Source organism: Elephas maximus, chromosome 10 (genome assembly GCF_024166365.1).
Source record: "Elephas maximus indicus isolate mEleMax1 chromosome 10, mEleMax1 primary haplotype, whole genome shotgun sequence".
Taxonomy (NCBI): domain Eukaryota; kingdom Metazoa; phylum Chordata; class Mammalia; order Proboscidea; family Elephantidae; genus Elephas; species Elephas maximus.
Window position 1 is genome coordinate 100,407,384 of NC_064828.1, and position 19,842 is coordinate 100,427,225.

Below are 19,842 nucleotides of genomic sequence, written 5' to 3' on the forward strand. Positions count from 1 at the left end.
TTTGTTGTTGTTAGGTGCCATCGAGTTGGCTCCAACTCATAGCGACCCTAAGTACCACACAATGTACTCACAATCCTTGTTACACTTGAGCCCATTGTCACAGCCACTGTCAGTCCATCTAGCTGAAGTCTCCCTCTTTATCTCTGACCCTTTACTTTACCAAGCATGACGTCATTCTCCAGGGACTGATGCCTCCTAATAACATGTCCAAAGTACCTGAGATGTAATTTCACCATTCTTGCTTCTAAGGAGCATTCTGGCTATATTTTTTCCAAGGCAGATGTGTTCATTCTTTTGGCAATCCATGGTGTGTACTCAATATTCTCTGCCAATACCATAATTCAAAGGTGTAAATTCTTCTTCAGTCTTCCTTATTTATTGTCCAGGTTTCATATGAAGCTATTGAAAACACCATGACTTGGGTCAGGCACAATTTAGTCTTTTAGTCCATTTAGTACTCACCAAATATCCTTGGCTCCTCTGCCTTTTGCAACCTCCTTTGTGGTAAAGTTATGGTGATGTGGTTATTAATGGCCAGTGAAAAACTAACATGTGTTACTTCTGGTTCAAAGAAGTTAAGGGGGTCTTGGCTGTGCCTTCTCCATCACCCTGATATATGTTCTAAATTTTATAGCTATGTGGTAGAGGAGGATAGCCTGACCTGCATCAGACTGAGACATGAGCAGGAATAAACCAATATTGTGTTAAGACACTAAAATTCAGACTTTTGTCTATTGTAGCAACTAGCTTCAAATATTCTGAATGATACAGTATCAAACTTTCACGAAACAGGAACCGGTGGCTGGATCTGGTGTAGACCTCACAATAGTTTTCATGAATTGATTAAAGAGCAACACTTCAGCTACAGAGTACATGTTTAAGAACGTGAGAACTTTCATACAGATGGAGCACTTCCAATTCTTGGACTGAACCTGGAAATCCTACTTTTCCACCAACATCCAGAGTATATAATTAAACATCCTTGTGGAACACATGACACATCATAAAATGTTCAGGCCATATTAGAAATGAGAACCGCAACAGAAGGTGGCAGTGCCAATCAAAGTAGGGAAATGATCGTTAAGGATCAGTCACCAAAAGCAGATATTTTGAGATGCTGGGTAGAGGAAAGAAGGCTTTAAACGTGTGTGTTTAACCATAGAAATAATTAGAATTTTAAACATGATAGCAGAGAAGTCTATGAAATGACTTTTTTTTTCCCCCTTCACTTTGATTAGTTGAAGACAGAAAGATGAAATCTTTAAAAACTCAAACACACAAAAAAACTACTGGTCATCCCATTGCATCCTCAACTGGGGCATTGACAATGTGGAATATGTAAAAGGAATCACAAAAACAGACAGTTAAAGGAAACATTTTCTTTTTTCTTAGAGATGCCTAGCTAATGATTTTGCTAGGTCCTGAAGACAAGAATTGGAAGTTAGTAGCCAAACAGACTTATGGTAGCTACAGCACTGGGTTTTGTATGGTCTCTTGTGGTGTGTGTGTGTGATTATGTGTATGTTTAAATTACCTTTTCAGAACTAGGTTAGAAGTTCTTTTTTTTTTTCCATTTCAGATACAGCAATTTTCAATTCATTCTTTTTAAATCCCAGATTTAGAATTCTTCTGAATATTCTTGTGGTAAAAAAATATGATTAGTGGATCTCAATTAATAGTTGAAGGCCATTAATTGATTCCAGAGAATCAAGTAAGCCTCACCTCTCAATATGTGCTGTCTTCACCAAGCTCATTCCTGTCCACATGTGGTACCCATCACACTGAGACCTAGTAGGTGTAATCAAGTCCTTCTCAGAAAGTGTATCAGTCCTGTGGTTCTGATCTATGTTGTTGTTGTTAGGTGCCATCGAGTCGGTTCGGACTCATAGCGACCCTATGCACAACAGAACGAAACTCTGCCCGGTTCTGCGCCATCCTTACAATCGTTGTTATTCTTGAGCTCATTGTTGCAGCCACTGTGTCAATCCACCTCGTTGAGGGTCTTCCTCTTTTCCACTGACCCTGTACTCTGCCAAGCATGATGTCCTTCTCCAGGGACTTGTCCCTCCTGACAACATGTCCAGAGTATATAAGACAGTTTCGCCATCCTTACCTCTAAGGAGCATTCTGGCTGCACTTTTTCCAAGACAGATTTGTTCGTTCTTTTGACAGTCCGTGGTATATTCAATATTCTTTGCCCACACCACAATTCAAAGGCATCAACTCTTCTTCGGTCTTCCTTATTCATTGTCCAGCTTTCACATCCATATGATGTGATTGAAAATACCACGGCTTGGGTCAGGCACACCTTAGTCTTCAGGGTGACATCTTTGCTCTTCAACACTTTGAAGAGGTCCTTTGCAGCAGATTTGCCCAATGCAATGCGTCTTTTGATTTCTTGACTGCTGCTTCCATGGCTGTTGATTGTGGATCCAAGTAAAATGAAATCTTTGACAACCTCAATCTTTTCTCCTTTTATCATGATGTTGCTCATTGGTCCAGTTGTGAGGATTTTTGTTTTCTTTATGTTGAAGTGTAATCCATACTGAAGGCTGTGGTCTTTGATCTTCATTAGGAAGTGCTTCAAGTTCTCTTCACTTTCAGCAAGCAAGGTTGTGTCATCTGCATAACACAGGTTGTTCATGAGTCTTCCTCTAATCCTGATGCCCTGTTCTTCTTCATATAGTCCAGCTTCTCGTATTATTTGTTCAGCATACAGAGTGCAATAAGGGAAACAGGAAGATATATCCCTGCTGTGGTTTAAACAAATTATATCTCTCAGTGGTTTAGATCTTAAGTATCTACTCAAATACTCGTAAAGGGATTTTTGAACGGTTCGGACCAAGAATACTTTCTCAATCTGTTTCTAGATTAAAAGTCATCTGTTAAAGCTAGATAAAGGTGGTTTTTATAGCTGGCTAGGCTAAGCAGCAGAATCTAGGCTGGACTTGTTTTCAATGTTTACCGTGTAGTTGCTGGGACAACTGGGATTGAAACATTAATGCTCTTGCCCATTTCTAAAATGCTCTTAAAAGTCATGGTAAAGGCTGTTGTGAGCAGCCATTGAGGAGGAATAGTGCATGGAGTTTATTCTTGGTCACCTTTAGAACTGTATAGAAAAGGCTATCTTTCCTTAATGAAGCAGGGAGTCCCAGTTGGAAATCAGCATAAAACACACCTGATTTCAATAACTTTTCCCAGTTCTTTAATCCTCAAAATATTAATAAAGCAAAGCAAACTGAGTTTCCAAAACATCAACCAATGCAACTATAAGTATTTTTATTCTTCTCTAAGATATTTTCAAAGCACACATGCAGATGCATGCATGTGAGCGTGTGAGCACACACACACAAGTGCATGACACAACTAAGATATAAACTAATAGCTTAAAAAAGGCTGTGGGATTCAAGTGTTCATGTTCCAAGCAAAAGCAGTTTATTTTTTAGTTCATCACTCGCTTAGCTTGGAACTTTGGATTCTCTTCCTGTATACTCTTGTCTTTACATCTGTCTGCCTTGTTAATAAATCTCCTATGCATGTTTTATAATAGGGGTTTAAAGTTATGCTGGATTTCCTACTTCAAATTTTTTTTTTTAAAAATGGCATAAAAATAAGGTTATTTTTTGCCACCACCTGTCTGTCAGTTTGTCATACTCTGGTGGATTTTGTGTTTTTATAGTGCTGGAAGCTATGCCACTGGTATTTCAAATGTCAATGGGTCACCCATGGTGAACAGGTTTTTGAAGCGGTTCCAGGCAAAGACTGACTAGGAAGAAAGGCCTGGTGATTTACTTCTGAAATTAGCCAATGAAAACCTATGGATCACGATAGAATATTCTCCAATATAATGTTGCAAGATGAGCCCCCCTAGGCTGGGAGACACTACATAATCGCCACTACAGTGGACCCAAACATACCAATAGTCATGACAATGGGGCAGGACTGGATAACACTTTGTTCTGTTATATATAAGGTGGACTAGACGGCAGCCAACACCAGCTCTCTGCGTCAAATATTAAGCTGATTTATATAAAAATTAATCATCAGTGATACTTAGCTAAATGTAGGAAACTTTTCTGGTATTGCCATACATTCTTGGAATATCCCATTTCTCTTTCTCATTTCTATTATTTGAGTTCTCACATTGTATATTTGTTTCAGTGCAGACATTATCATAGTTTCCAACCTTGTACAATCCCTGCCCTGCTGCTGTTGTTGTTGTTAGGTGCCTTCGAGTTGGTTCCTACCCATAGCAACACTATGTACAACAGAACAAAACATTGCACAATCGTGCATCATCCTCACAATCCTTGCTATGTTTGATCCCACTGTTGCAACAACTGTGTCTATCGATCTCATTGAGTGCCTTCCGCCTTTTCACTGACCCTCTACCTTTCCAGTCATTATATCCTTCTCCAGGGACTGGACCCTCGTGATAAAACGTCCTAAGTACGTGAGGCAAAGTCTCACTATCCTTGCTTCCAAGGAGAATTCTGGTTGTATTTCTTCCAAGACAAATTTGTTCATTCTTCTAGCAGACCCTGGAATATTCGGTATTCTTTGCCAACACCATAATTCAAAGGCATCAATTCTTCTTCAGTCTTCCTTATTCATTGTCCAGCTTTTGCATGCATATGAGGAGATGGAAAATATTATGGCATTAGTCAGGCACACCTTAGTCCTCAAAGTGACATCTTTAATTTTCAACACTTTTAAGAGGTCTTTTGCAGCAGATTTTTCCAATGCAATATGTCGTTTGATTTCTTAACTGCTGCTGTCCTAGATAAATGAATGTTCAGCAATTTATTTATGTTCATCATCTCTAATTTAATAAATGAGACATTTACTGTGTGACCTTAGGAAGAACACTTAGCCTCTCTGGGCTTCATCTTCTTCCTCCATACAATGAGAGAGCAGGAATCACTCAGTGATTTCCTTAAGGTCTATTGTTGGATAAGAACATTTTATTTTGTTCCCAAAGCATATTTTTTAATTCTTCCAAAACATTTATTATTGTACACTCACTTTGGTGAATAAAGGAAAAATAAAATGAATACATTTCCAATAGCCACCCCAATAATCCCAGGTTTTTTCGAAGATGTTTGCTCAGACTCAGCTTTCTGGACATGCATTTCATATCTTCTGTTGAAACATCCCTCCTTTAGGGCAGAGGACCAATGCTTGAAGGAAACATTTGCATCACAGAAATTTCAGTCTCTACTAATACCTGTTCAAGGACAAGTATATACCAAGAGAGAGATTCTTTGTCCTGTGTTGAGGTTAAATACTTACCACTCCAAGGGAAAGCTTACGTTTCTTTTGTGCTATGTGTCTGTAAATGTTTTATGAATCTAATTGAGCTTAAGAATCAAGTTTCTCTGACAGACACAGTTTATTCAGAAGAATAAAGATACAGCAGAAAGTCATTGATTTTTGAGGCATCTACGCCTTGTGAAAAATTAACTAGACATCCCTTCAAAATCAATACAATTACCCTTGCTGCTGCAGGACTGTTACACTGAGTCTGATACAAAAAAATGTCTCCATTATGCTGAGGGTAGTGGTTGGTTTTGTGGGTCCTTCGAAAAACCACAGGCAGGTGATTTTCCCCTATTTATTACTTCTTTTCCTCCCATGCTTGTCTAATGCCTCTACCCTTCCACAAATGAGTGCGTAAATATGCCTTCTATTTTCCCGGGATCCATCTGAGTCTCTGCTGCCCTCCAGAGCAGTGGCACAAAAGCCTGGAGCTACTCACCGAATCCATTTAGAGCTAGATAGTAGGTAAGATGTTGATATTAAAACCTACCACGATATCTGATTTTATTTCTGCTCTTTTGTTTTGGTTATAACTCTGCTCTCCATGACATAACAATTCTTATCACTTGTTTTTGCTTTTGGACAACTGAGAATGACATGCCCTTTCTCTGCTCTGCTCAGACACAATAGTTCCTATTCTGTCTACTGCTGGTCAATATAATTCTTACATTTATGCATTGCTATACTCATGTCTGGCTCATTGGCAAGTAGCTAAAGCCTGTTGCCAACATACATTCACTGCATGTCAGACACTGTGTTTGCTCTCTGGAAAACCCAGATGAACAAGGTTCAACCTTGTCCCCAAGAACCTCATCGACTAGCAGCATTTCTCCATGGGGGTACTCTTAGCATTTAGGGCAAGGAAACTCTTTGTTGTACCTTTTCACATTCCTAGCCTCAATGCATTAAATGTCACTAACACCACTCTGTTTTTCCAGCAACCAAAAATGCTTTCTCATATTTGTAAACCAACCTTGGAGAAGTAGTTCAGTCAACAGGTGAGCATCCAGTGGCCTGCTAAATGTTCACCTTGATGTGTAGGCACAAATATTTAACCTGCTTTGAAAACATGAATGCATTACCAAAGACACTCTTAAGGGGGGAAAAGACTCATCATTTAAACTCTTTACTTTGATCATTCTGTTCCCAAAAGCTTTGTTCTCTTAGGTCCCCTGGTCTCCCTGGGAATCTTTGTCATATCAACAATGTACCTGAACCTTTTTTCAGCCACCTCCATTTCTGTGTCACTGTCTAACTGACTTGATCTCAGGATGGGAAACATGTAACCCAACAAAGCTAACCTTTAAGGGCAAAATTTAATGGCAATGCATTTTTCAGCTCTTCAGTTCTGTCAGTTGTTCCCCAGCTGAGTATTTGGGATATAAAAGTATTGATCTACAAGTTTTTTTTTCTTTTTAATATTTAACAATGTAATATAATGTATTTATCAGGGAAGTTTTACTAGGCTAACCCACTGTCTTTACTTTTTCACTCAATCATTCATTTGAATGATCAATGCATTGATTTTTTTCTAATATTAATTGAACAATTATCAAGTGCCAGGCATCTGACTGGTTTCTAAGAACACAAAGGCAAACTTAAAAGAATCTGGTTGCTCCTCTCAGAGATTTTACATTCTGTTGTTGAAAGACGTCAATCAAATGATCACGCAAATAATGAAAAGCAATGGCATTATGTGCAAAAGAAAGAGAGAAGTCTGAGACAATGTCATGGGATATCTGCCCTTGTCAAAGAACACTGTGACATTTATAAAGAGGAATTGTCACCTGAGATTTGGTCTAAATTTTAGATCATAAATAGTGAACAGGGACTAACTAAGTGGAGAAGAAAGAGAAGAGCACTCCAGGCAGGGGGACCACAGGTTCGTGCAACAAGGTGAGGCCAGCGAAGTGGTGAGGGACTTACCATGAACCTCAGCTTTGAGAATGGGGAGCTACCTTGCTCTTCTAGGAGCAATAAGAGGTCCTGTGTTGTTTTAAGAAAGAAGTGGGTGTGGGGTTGTGACATGTTCTGATTTGTATTTAGAAAATTTTACTCAGCAGATTGTGAGGGAACCGTGGTATATGTTGGTACACAAATACAAATGATTTTGCATTAATCCAGTGGGCAAATACTGATAGCTTGATTGAGGATGAAGTTGGAGATTAAAAGAAGAGGATGCATGAGAAAAAAGTGTGTTTGCAAAATATTTTTAGACAGAAGAAGGTATATGAAAGATATATTTAGGGTAGTGGCTATTATGGGTGAGATAGGGCAAGATGGGTGGTATAAATAATTGAGATAAAGCATATTTTTAAAAAAATGAAGCATGATGGGGAATAAAGATTATATATTTGGTTTTGATATGTTTTTAAGGTGTCGTTGAGACATCAAGAGGAATACGACAAGTTGCTGTTAAATACACAGATCTGCACTTCAGAGGAAAAATCCTGGCTGGAAACAGATATTTCAAAGCCATTTGCATATACGTGGTCAGATGATACCATCAGCTTGTGTAAGATTAGCTGGTGAGGATGCTAAAAGCAAAGGATCCATGATCTAGAACCACGCCTCGGAGAAGGCCATGATGAAAAGGTCTGGGCTAGAAGGTTGAGCCTGCAAAGGAACCAGAGAAGCAGGGCTTTAAAAAACATGAGAAGAATTTAAGATGGTGGCATGTCATGGAAGCCAAGTGATGACAGTATTTCTAAAGAAGGAAATGTTCAATCGTTTCAAATGCTGCTGAGAAGCAGAGGGCATAGAAGACTAAAAATGTCAGGCGATAGAGAGGGCAGTGCAGCCCTTAGAAAGAAGAAGAATTTTAGTGGACTGATGAGGCTGGAAACAGAATTGGAATGGGTTGAAAACTGAGAATGAAGGGATGAAACGGGGGAAACAAGTATCAACATTTCTTTATAGAAGTGTGTTCCTTCAATGTTCATAAAAAACGAAGTGATAACTAGATGGTGAAAAGTTAAATAAAATTTTTCTCTATACTTTTATTAAAAAAAAAAGAGAGAGAGCATTCTGAAGGGCTCTAAAAAAGAGATGTTTACTATAAAGAGGGAGTAAGAGTGGGACTTCGGAATACAACGCATAGGTAGGTAGATTTGCCTGAAACAGGAGAGAGCATCACTATTATAATGGTATAGAGGGAGGTTAGGATGTTTGTTGATGTAGTTGGTTTGGGGAAGGCAAGCAACACTATTTCAATTTTGTCTAAGAGGAATATATTGCTGATATTGGAAAGTGTGGAACAGAGAGACACAAAGACAGTATAAAAAAGTCCAAGTAGGAGCCATCTCAAAACCATAGAACTGCCATCTAAAAGGGAGTAAATCCATGGATCCAGGCAGAAGTAAAATTCAAAATATGTAACACTGGTACAACACGGGTGCTGGTCACCAACCAGAGAGGACACTGGCTCTCAAGCCATATGTGAGAAGTAGTAAGTCCTTCAGACGAGTCAGATGGCCAGGTTTTCTCAGTTCCTCTGTCTCCCGGCATTTTTAGGCCTCAGAACAAGCCCCCCACCCCCTCCCACTGAAACCTGATGTTTGTTAGCAAGATTAAAAAGATGCAGTTCTAAACTAACCAAGCCCCCCTCATCAGGAAGTCAGGAGGTCATAATGCAGTAGAATTGCTTGACAGACCAGACCAGACTCAATTGCCATCTAGTCAATTCCAACTCATAGCAACTCTGTAGAGCAGAGTAGAACTGCCCCATAAGGTTTCCAAGAAGTGGCTAGTGGATTCGAACTGCTGACCTTTTGGTTGGCAGCTGAATTCTTAACCAGTGCACCACCAGAGCCCCAGAATATTTAATAGCAGAGTTAAAAAGATACAATTAAATTTAGGCTGGGGATGTGAAACAACTGGGAGAGGAAGTTTCCTTGGTCTCTTCAGGTATGGTACAGGTGGGGCACACATAGCATAAGTTTACAGTCCATGTAAGTGGACCTACCTGACCAGGGGGAGACCTGCAGTAGATATGGTTCCATTTAAGCCCCTCAATCATGACACAAAGTGGGGTGTGCAAGGAAAAGTTATCATTCCTACCTAGATAGCTTTTGGGGAGGACTGCTCATGATGGAACCTTTCCTGTTGTGTGCTGTCTGATTCTTGTAAGTAATAAAAGCTCCTTTCCATGTGTTAATGTGTGTTCCTGCCCTGATCAGAAGGATTTGATGTGTGTGGAGCAATCTGTATTAGTTATTGGTGCCTTTTTTCTAACGGCCTCCTGGCTATCTAGAAACTGGGTACAGCCTGTGAGCACCACACAGATGTAAAGTGTTATCTTCTGGTTATGGCGTGGTTGAGCGGGAATGTTTCCTACACCACACCTGTGTACGCCAGCTGTGCAAAGGAAGGAGGGTGATTTTCTGCTTTGTTTTTATATAAAAGTCTTAATTCGATACATTTGCACACAGGGGGAAAGGCACAGATGGAGAGTGAGCATATCAAGATTTATACACATTTAAATCCATTTATTATATATCAGTTATGTGAGTGCGATAAGAACCTTCCATATTTAAAAGAAATGAGCTGGAATATCCTCCCAGGTTTGGCTCAAATGTCCTTATTTATATAAGGCAAATCATTTGACCTCTTTAGACATTGGATTCCTCACACGGAAAGTGAAACAATTGAACTTGAGGCGTTTTAAATGTCCCTCCAAGTTCAAGCTGATGAATTTATTAGTAAAAATAGCCTGAGATTTGGAGCCAGAAAGAAATGAGATCAAATCCAGCTATGCCAGCCATTAACTGTGTGAGTGATCGGCAAGGTCTTTAAGCCGGCTGAACTGTAGCATTGTTTAACAAGCAAAATGATAATTTGAACTTGCAAAGTTCTTAGGCAAATTGGAAGATTTGATTCACATATGTATATTTTCCAGCCCAAAACAATCAATAAGGAAGTAGCCTTTCCTGTGCTTTAAATATCAGAACTTGGAAATTCAGGTGAAAGGAGTCTCGTTTTAAATATACATAGTTTTTTAGTTTCAGAAAGTTTTTTTTTTTTTTTTAATAAAAATTACCCTATTATGCTAAGAGGACTTATAATGAGTATTTGATTTTCCAGGAATGATAAGGAAATAACAAATTCCATAATAAAATGTAGTGAAAATATCTTATGCTTAATATTCCTTCATTTCTATCACTTTTTTTCCCTCTTAAGCTAATTCTTCTTTATTCACAGGTATCTTTGGACAATGCCTATGGCTACTTTTTTTTTTTTTTTGGAGCCCTGGTGGTGCAGTGGCTAAGATTTTAGCTGCTAATCAAAAGGTCAGTATTTCAAGTCCACCAGCTGCTTCTTGGAAACCCTACAAGGCAGTTCTACTCTGTGCTATAGGATCACTGTGAGTAGGAATCCACTCCATGGCAAGGGTTTTTTTTTTTTTTTTTTTTTTTTAATGACTACTTTTGGATATGTCAATTCAAAATTGGTGCTACATTTTATTTTATTTTTTCATGTCATTGGTCCATACCAAACAGAGCTTCTGGTTCCTTCTGGTTACAACCCCTGCTGAGAAGTTGCATTTTTAACAAATGCCCAGGCATGCTGATGCTGCTTGGTTAGGGACCAGTTCTGAGAGCCACTAGTAGAACAGTGATTCTCAAAATGCATTATACATAAGAATCACCTGGGGATCTTGTTAAACTGTAGATTCTGATTCAGTATATCTGGGGGGAAATACATTTTATCATCAGGAGTTCAAAATGAAATGAGCCAGTTTGAAGCTGATATCAAATGCCTCTTTAAATCTCAGGCTGTTATAGGAAATAGTTAATGCAGATTTACTCACCAATCTCATTGTTGGCAAAATCCTTGTCACCTGTGCAGGTCAAGCTAGTTAGTATTTGAATTGGTTAAATCCTAATAATCTCGAGCAGACCGTCAAGTAGGTCTACTTTAAATTAATGGTTTAACTCAGTCTGTCTTCTACCACTAAGTCAAATCCTGTCAGAAAAATGCTGTGGACAATTATTATCATCAAAGTCACTTTGTCTCTTTGTTCCTTATTTTTATTTTCTCAAATTATAGAATGATGAGATATTAATAAAGTTTCCCACTATGTTTCTTGGTGCCTTAAAGTCCTTGGTGCCTTAGAGGTACCCCTGACGATGCCTGAGGAAGGGAAAAAAAAGCTGTTCAGTTGACAGAGTAGATCTACTTTTATCTGACTTATGTTTCAGTAGTACACGGAGGATTTTATTTAATGAAGAGTTTCATTGCCACAAAAAACACATTCAGTGGATTTTTTTTTTGTACCCTCCCATTTCTAACTTATTATGAATCTGTGAATTCAATGACTGATTCATTAGTTTTATTTCTGAGAAGGAACAAGTTTCCATATTACCTTAGTGGAAAATGGTCTGACCCTTAATTAAGCATGGACTTGTAGGAGGGAAGACAGAAACATCTTACATAGCAAGAGATGCCAAGCCAATTTCATAAGAGTGACTGATTTATTAATCCCTTCATTTAGCAACATGCTAAGCATACACTGTTGAACAAGACACAATTTGCTGTCTTTGAGCTTGTGGTATAGTGGAGGAAACAGAAATAAACAGAAAAGAAATTATGTATATATAAGCATGCCAAGTACTGAATCATGTTATGAAAAATAAATAAATAAATCAAGGACCAGGCGTAGTAAGTGATGGGGAGTTTATCAATTATCTGTTGCTGCATAACAAATAACCCTAAAAGTGAGTGGCTTAAAACAAACAACAAGAAAAACAAAATTTAGTTGCTCATGATTTGGTAATTTGAACTAGGCTTAGCTGGGTGCCTCTGCTGGCTCTGCCTATGATGTCATGTGACTCAGCTGGCAGGATAGCTGAAGGCTGGGCTCAGCTGGATGGTTGGGCTTCTTTCCCTCTCTACTTGACTTCTCCACAAAATCTGTGCACTCCACATGTTCACTCTGCAGTGTGACCAGACTTGGGACACGAAAGATCAGGGCTTGAATAAATACAGAAACAGAAACTGTCAGGATTACTTAAGACTTGGGCCAAAAATTGGTAGAGTGTCACTTCTGCCATATTCTATTGATTAAACTGAGCCTTGGAATTAGTCCAATTCTAGGGTAGGGGATTACATAATTGTACATCATTGTGTGAATATACCAGGGGTTATATTTCATTGAGCACCACCAATATAACAGACTATCCCAGTCAATTTTAGTTTAGAAAGTTTGAATAGGGAAGGCCTCTCTGTGCAGAGACCTCAAGTGGGAATGTAAGAGATCAATCGTGTGAACATCGAGCAAAAGAGCTTTCCAACCAACAGAGCACAAGTTAAAAGGCCCTAAGGCAGGAAAGCTTGGTTTGTGTTAGAAGTAGGAAGAAGATGGATATGACTACAGTGGAAGGAATAAGTAGGAGAGTGATAAGAAATAAAGTTAGACAGGTAGACAGTGTTCACTTATATCATGTAGAACCTTGAGGAGCATGGCCAGAAGCATGAGTTACATCACATGTCCAATAGGAAATCATAAGAGAGCTGTGACCAGAGGAGTGACCTAATTTAAGTGTTAAAGCATTATATGCCTTCTGCGTAAATATACTGACTTGGTGAGAGAGGGAGCAGGGAGGTAAGTCAGGGGACAATTATAGCCTTCTGTATAAGAACTTTTAAAAATTGGAAGTGGTGGTGATGGGGGGTTAAGGGGCAGATAGATTCTGGAAATATTCTGAAGACAGAACTGCCATGTATTGGTAATAAATGCGATATGGATTGTAGGGCAAAGAGAGGTGTGGTTTTAGCATGTCGGGATTTAGTACAGTCTGGGTGATATTGTTTATAGATAATGAGGAATGAATGAAAGAAATGTTTGGTGGGGACTTGAGAAATCAGGAGATCTATTTTGAACTTCTACAGTTTGATGTGTTTATTTGACATTCATGTGGATCTGAAAATATACAGTTACACACTATAATTCAGGGACTGTAATTCAGGGACTAGGAAGAGTCAAATGCATTTTGTTGGTTTTTAAAGCCATTATACAATATAATATCACTTAAAGAATGTGCACAAATGGAGAAGACTAAAGCAAAAACCAGAGTTCTGGGGTTCTTTGCAAATTAGAAGCCAGAACAAGGAAGAAAACAGACAGTTCACCCAGTGTCATCATCCAATCGCATCAATAATATCGATAATATCTCTAGCTGCAGATGGAGCTTGAGTTGAATGAGAGATGGATGGCTTGGTGGCAGGAAGACAAATTAGGAAGCTATAACAATAACACGGGAATGAAGACAGTCCTAATCTTAGGTGGCGGCAGTGGCAATAGGTGGATTTGCGGGTCATTTAAAAAAAGAAATAACTGGATTTGGTGGTCCACAGGATATGGCTTTACTGGGATTTAAGGCTTTGAGATCAAATAGTTTTTATTAATTGAAGACTGAGTCATTTGAAAAATTCTTATGAAAATGTCATAGAACATAGCTTGTATAAGAAACATGGCTTTATAGAAACACTGGATTGATAAAGTAGTGGCGGATCTTATAACCCAGGACAAAATTAAAAAAATTGTAATACAGTTTCTTCAGCACAGTTTAGGATGTCTTAAAGCATTTGGCTATACCTTGATATCTCCTATGACCATCTTCTTTTTAGAAGTTAATGTTTTCTCAAGCCTCATATGTCTTTTTTGGTAAGTCCTCTTTTAATTGCATATAATCTTCTAAAAAACAAGTTCAGAATGGCATTCATGGGAAAAGTAAGTGTGTTGTGAGGACTAATTACTATCCCTTCTATTATCTTACTCCTATTTTTTTTTTTTTTCAGTATACGCTTTGTTGTTAGTTGTCTTTGAGTTGGTTCCGAATCATTTTGAACCCATGTGTGCAGAGTAGAACTGGTCCATAGGCTTTTCTTTGCTGTAAACTTTACTGAAGCGGATCACCAGCCTGCCTTCCGAGGTGCCTCTGGGTGTGTTCTATCTGCCAAACTTTTGGCTGGTAGTATAGTGTTTAACGATTTGCACCACCCTGGGACTCCAACTATGAGCTCCCGGACCTTAGAAAATACTTTACTTCAGGTTAAATAGAATTCTGCTGCCCCTAGTGGCAAAGTATTATGGAACAAAATCTCTGGTCCTCTTGTTTCTTGTGTGACAGAAGCATGCATTGGTGCCATCATCCCGATACACAGAGAAATCCCCAAATTAAGATATTTTTATAGACATTAAACCTATGAGCTTTTATACAAAATTGCATAAAATTTTGATTGGACCGTTTTTATTGCAATCAACTGGAATCTTACAGAGTCTGCTCAAATGATGACACTGCCTTGTCATTTGCTAGTCAGAGTCCGTCATTTCTTGAAGTGGCCTAGTAATTTAGTGAAATTACTTAACTACTGAAATTCTAAATTCCTGCCCCTCCCCCACCCCAATTCACACAGCCTGTACCTCGTCTACCGTTATGTGAAAATCTAGGCTTATTGAACTTTGAGCAGCTACAATAGCAAAAGAGAGCTGGTTTCCTCTTTCAATGTCAGGATCTACTCCTCAATTTTTATTTCCTGTCCCATGTTTGAACTCTCGCCAGGCTAATTAACTGTTGGAAATGCTATTTCCTTCGGGAAAACCCAACTCCCACTCCTAATGTTGGGATATTGCCTCCTGGTCTAAATGAGACAATCACCATTAGAAGGCAATAGTCCAACTTCAGTGCACACACACTCTGGTCTGTAACATAACCTCGTCTTCATGGCTGCATCATCTTCCTCAAGATCCTTCCAGCTTGGCATCTCCTGTACAAACAAGTGGTCAAAGAAGGCTACGTACAATTCCACAAGAAAAAAGTGCAGAATTTAGAAACATAAGGTGGTCTATCCAGACGTACAACACTGTCAGTGATAGGATAATACCCATACGCCTATAAGGAAGACCAGTTAATATGAGTATTATTCAAATTTACTCGCCAACCACTAATGCCAAAGATGAAGAAATTAAAGATTTTTGCCAACTCCTGCAGTCTTATATTGATCAAGCATGCTATCAAGATGCATTAATAATTACTAGTGATTGAAATATGAAAGTTGGAAACAAAGAAGAGGGTTGGTAGTTGGAAAATACAGCCTTGGTGAGAGAAATGACACCAATTTTACAAGATCAACAACTTCTTCATTGCAAATACCTTTTTTCAACAGCATAAACAACAACTATACAAGTGGGCCTCACCAGATGGAATACACAGGAATCAAATCGACTACACCTGTGAAACAAGATGACGGAAAAGCTCAATATCATCAGCCAGAACAAGGTCCGGGGTCAATTGCAGAATAGACCATCAATTGCTCATATGTAAGTTCAAGTAGAAGCTGAAGAAAATTAAAACAAGCCCACGAGAGTCAAAATATGACCTTGAGTGTATCTCACCTGAATTTGGAGACCATCTCAAGAATAGATTTGATACATTGAACACTAATGACTGAAACCAGACTAGTTAGGGGAAGACATAAAGGATATCATACATGAAGAAAGGAAAAGGTCATTAAAAAGTCAAGAAAGAAAGAAAAGACAAAAACGGATGTCAGAAGAGACTCTGAAAGTTGCTCTTGAATGTACAGCTGATAAAGCAAAGGGAAGAAATAATGAAGTAAAAGAGCCAAACAAAAGATTTCAAAGGGCTGCTCAAAAAGACAAAGTAAAATATTCTGATGAAATGTGCAGAGACCTGGAGTTAGAAAACCAAAAGGGAAGAATGCACTCAGCATTTCTCAAGTTGAAAGAACTGAAGAAAACATTCAAGCCTCAAGTTGCAATTCTGAAGGATTCTATGGGCACAATATTGAATGACACAGGAAGCACCAAAAGCAGATGGAAGGCATACACAGTCATTGTACCAAAAATAATTGGTCAATGTTCAAACATTTCATGAGGCAGCATAGGATCAAGAACTGATGGTATCGAAGAAAGAAGTCCAACTGGGACTGGAGGCATTGGCAAAACAAAAGGCTCCAGGAATTGGCGGAATACCAATTGAGATGATTCAACAAAGGGATGCACCACTGGAGGTGCTCACTTGTCTATGCCAAGAAATTTGGAAGACGGCTAACTGTCCACCCCATTGGAAGAGATCCACATTTGTGTCCATTCCACAGAAAGGTGATCCAACAGAATGCAGAAATTATCAAAAAAAAATCATTAATATCACACACAAGTAAAATTTTGCTGAAGATCATTCAAAAGCTGTTGTAGCAGTACATGGTCAGGCAATTGCTAGAAATTCAGGCTGGATTCCGAAGAGGACATGGAATGAGGACTGTCATTGCTGATGTCAGATGGATCTTGGCTGAAAGCAGGGAATACCAGAAACATGTATACCTGTGTTATACTGACTATACAAAGACATTTGACTGTGTGGATCATAACAAATATGGGTAGCCATGTGAAGAATGGGAATTCCAGAACATTTAATTGTGCTCATCAAGAACCTGTATAGGGCAAGGGGATCCTGCATGGTTTAAAATCAGGAAAGCTGTGCGTCAGTGTTGCATCTTTTCACCATACTTATTCAAACACAATGCTGACCAAATAATTTAAGAAGTTGGACTATATAAAAAAGAATGGGGCATCAGGATTGGAGGAAGACTCATTAACAACCTGCACTATGCAGATGACAAAACCTTGCTTGCTGAAAGTGAAGAGGACTTAAAGCACTTACTGATGAAGATCAAAAACTATGGCTTTCAGTAACGATTAGACCTCGACATAAAGAAAACAAAAATCCTAAAAATTGGGCCAATAAGCAACATTATGATAAATGGAGAAAAGAATGACTTTGTCAAGAACTTCATTTTACTTAGATCCACAATCAACGCCCATAGAAGCAGCACCCAGGAAATCAAATGCCATATTGCATTGGGCAAATCTGCTGCAAAAGACCTCTTTAAAGTGTTGAAAAGCAAAGATGTCAGTTTGAGAAATAAGGTACACCTGAGCCAAACCATGATCTCTTCAATCACCTTGTATGCGAACAAATGCTAGACAATGAGTAAGGAATACCGAGGAAGAATTGATGCCTTTGAATTATGGTGTTGGTGAAGAATATTGAATATACCACGGACTGCCAAAAGAATGAACAAATTTGTCTTGCAAGAAAATACAGAATGCTCCTTGGAAGAGATGATGGTGAGACTTCATCTCATATAATCTGGACATGTTATCAGGAGGAACCAGTCCCTTAGCAGGACATCAGACTTGGTAAGATAGAAGGTCAGCGAAAAAGAGGAAGACCCTCAACAAGATGGATTGACACAGTAGCTGCAACAATGAGTTTAAACATAACAATGTTTGTGAGGATGACACAGAACCAGGCAGTGTTTCCTTCGGTTGTGCATGGGATCACTGTGAGTTAGAACCGACTTGATGGCACCTGACAAGAAAAAAAAAAGGTGGTCTAAATAAAACAGTAAAAAGTAATATTTCTTCCTAAAGAGACATGAAAAAAATCTGTCCTTATGTTCTTCTGGAAGATGCATACAATTTAATTTACCAAATAGAACAATTATTTTGTAAACCTAACACATGTGTTTAGGTAAATGATGACATACATTTTCTGAAAGTACAATGTATTTACCTGTTCACACTCACAAAATAAGACAAGTGTTTTTGGTAGTTTTTCCAGAATAAAAGGTACCTATTTTTTTTTTTTTTTTTTTTTTTTTATGGCTTGCCTGGTAGTGTAGTGGTTAAGTGCTACGGCTGCTAACCAAAGGGTTGGCAATTTGAATCCGCCAGGTACTCCTTGGAAACTCTATGGGGCAGTTCTACTCTGTCCTACAGGATCGCTATAAGTCAAAATCGACTCGACAGCCCTGGGTTTGGTTTAGTTTCACTGGTATTGCTTGCCTGAAGGAGACAAAAACTATTTGTCTCTAAGGAGACAAAAACTACTTGAAAAATTTTAGTCTAAGTTTTCTCCAGGTTCTGTGCCTTCCAAAATTAAAGAAAAAAAAAGTTTTGAGTGCATCTCCTTTTTAAGATATATTCATCTTGAAAGTCAACATGATTTTGTGTTCCGTTTATGTTCAGCTAGATCTTTGAACTCCTTAAAAGCAGGAGAATTGACAAATCTGCCTTTGCAATCTATGTACTAGAAATAGTCTGACTTATACAGGTGGCCAATAAAAGCTTCTTGAACAGAGCCAAGAGAAGAGGGCTATAGCTGATATTGACAGTGAGAGATAAAAACATAAGTGGAGTCCACTGAGTGGCAGTATGTGACTAAGGGGAAACCTATGACATGATTTAATGTTGATTGACAAGGAATTAAAATTCCTCAACAATATTTTGAGTGAAAGACTCCTGGCCTATTCATGATAAGTCTTTCAATATGAATTTATATTTCAAAATGTTGAATGAGCCTTAAAGATGAGCCCATGAATGTGAATTCCGGCTAAATTAGAGACTAGGTCTAGATAAAGTGAGGAGTTATGCAAAGTTCTTATTGGTGTTTTCTGTCCTGCATTAAAAGCGTATTGTTTTCTTTCCTTCTACATCAGCCAGGGTTATCTTGTCAAGAAGGAGAGTTTTCTAATGTATCATTTCTAATGTTGGAATATAAGCATTCAAAAGATGACTCCTGGGAAGAGGGTGGTTCTAACCATCAAGTCATACTGTCCTGGATGGAATTGTGTACCCCCAAAATATCTGTAACTCCGCTAGGCCATAATTCCCAGTATTGTGTAATTGTCCACCATTTTGTCATCTGATATGATTTCCCTATGTGTTGTAAATCTTATCTCTATGATATTAATAAGATGGGAGAAGCAGCAGTTACGTTGATGAGGCAGGACTCAATCTACAAGATTAGATTGTGTTTTAAGTCAATCTCTTTTGAGATATAAAAGAGATAAGCAAGCAGAGAGACGGGGGGACCTAATACCACCAAGAAAGCAGTGCCAGGAGTAGAGCATGTCCTTTGAACCCAGGGTTCCTTCATGAAGAAGCACGCAGGCCAGGGAAAGATTGATGACAAGGATCTTCTTCCAGAGCCCACAGAGGAAGTAAACCTTTCCCTGGAACTGACCCCCTGAATCTGGACTCATAGCCTATCAGGCTGTGAGAGAATAAACTTCCATTTGTTGAAGCCATCCACTTGTGATATTTCTGTTATAGCAGCACTAGGTGACTAAGACATATACTGTAATGGTGGAGGTATTTTAAGAATGGTAGAGAGTGCATTTTGGAAAGGGGGTTTTGGGAAATCATGTTCCTCCATTAGAAGACGGGGGCCTTACTTGATCTTACCTAATGCACCTCCACTTTAGGCCAGTAATGACTGTAACACTCTGAGCCATATCCAGGAGTTTACCATGAAGCTTTAGTAGTTTTTACCTACGCACGTAAAAGGGCTAGAAACTCAGTCTCACCCTTTTCAATAAGCTGATTCTTTGATCTTATTTTTCATTGAAATCCTATGTTTGCATCAAATTCTAACACCTTGAAATTTATACCGACGCTTATAGATGAGCAAAAACCTTCAAGATTTATTTGATGAT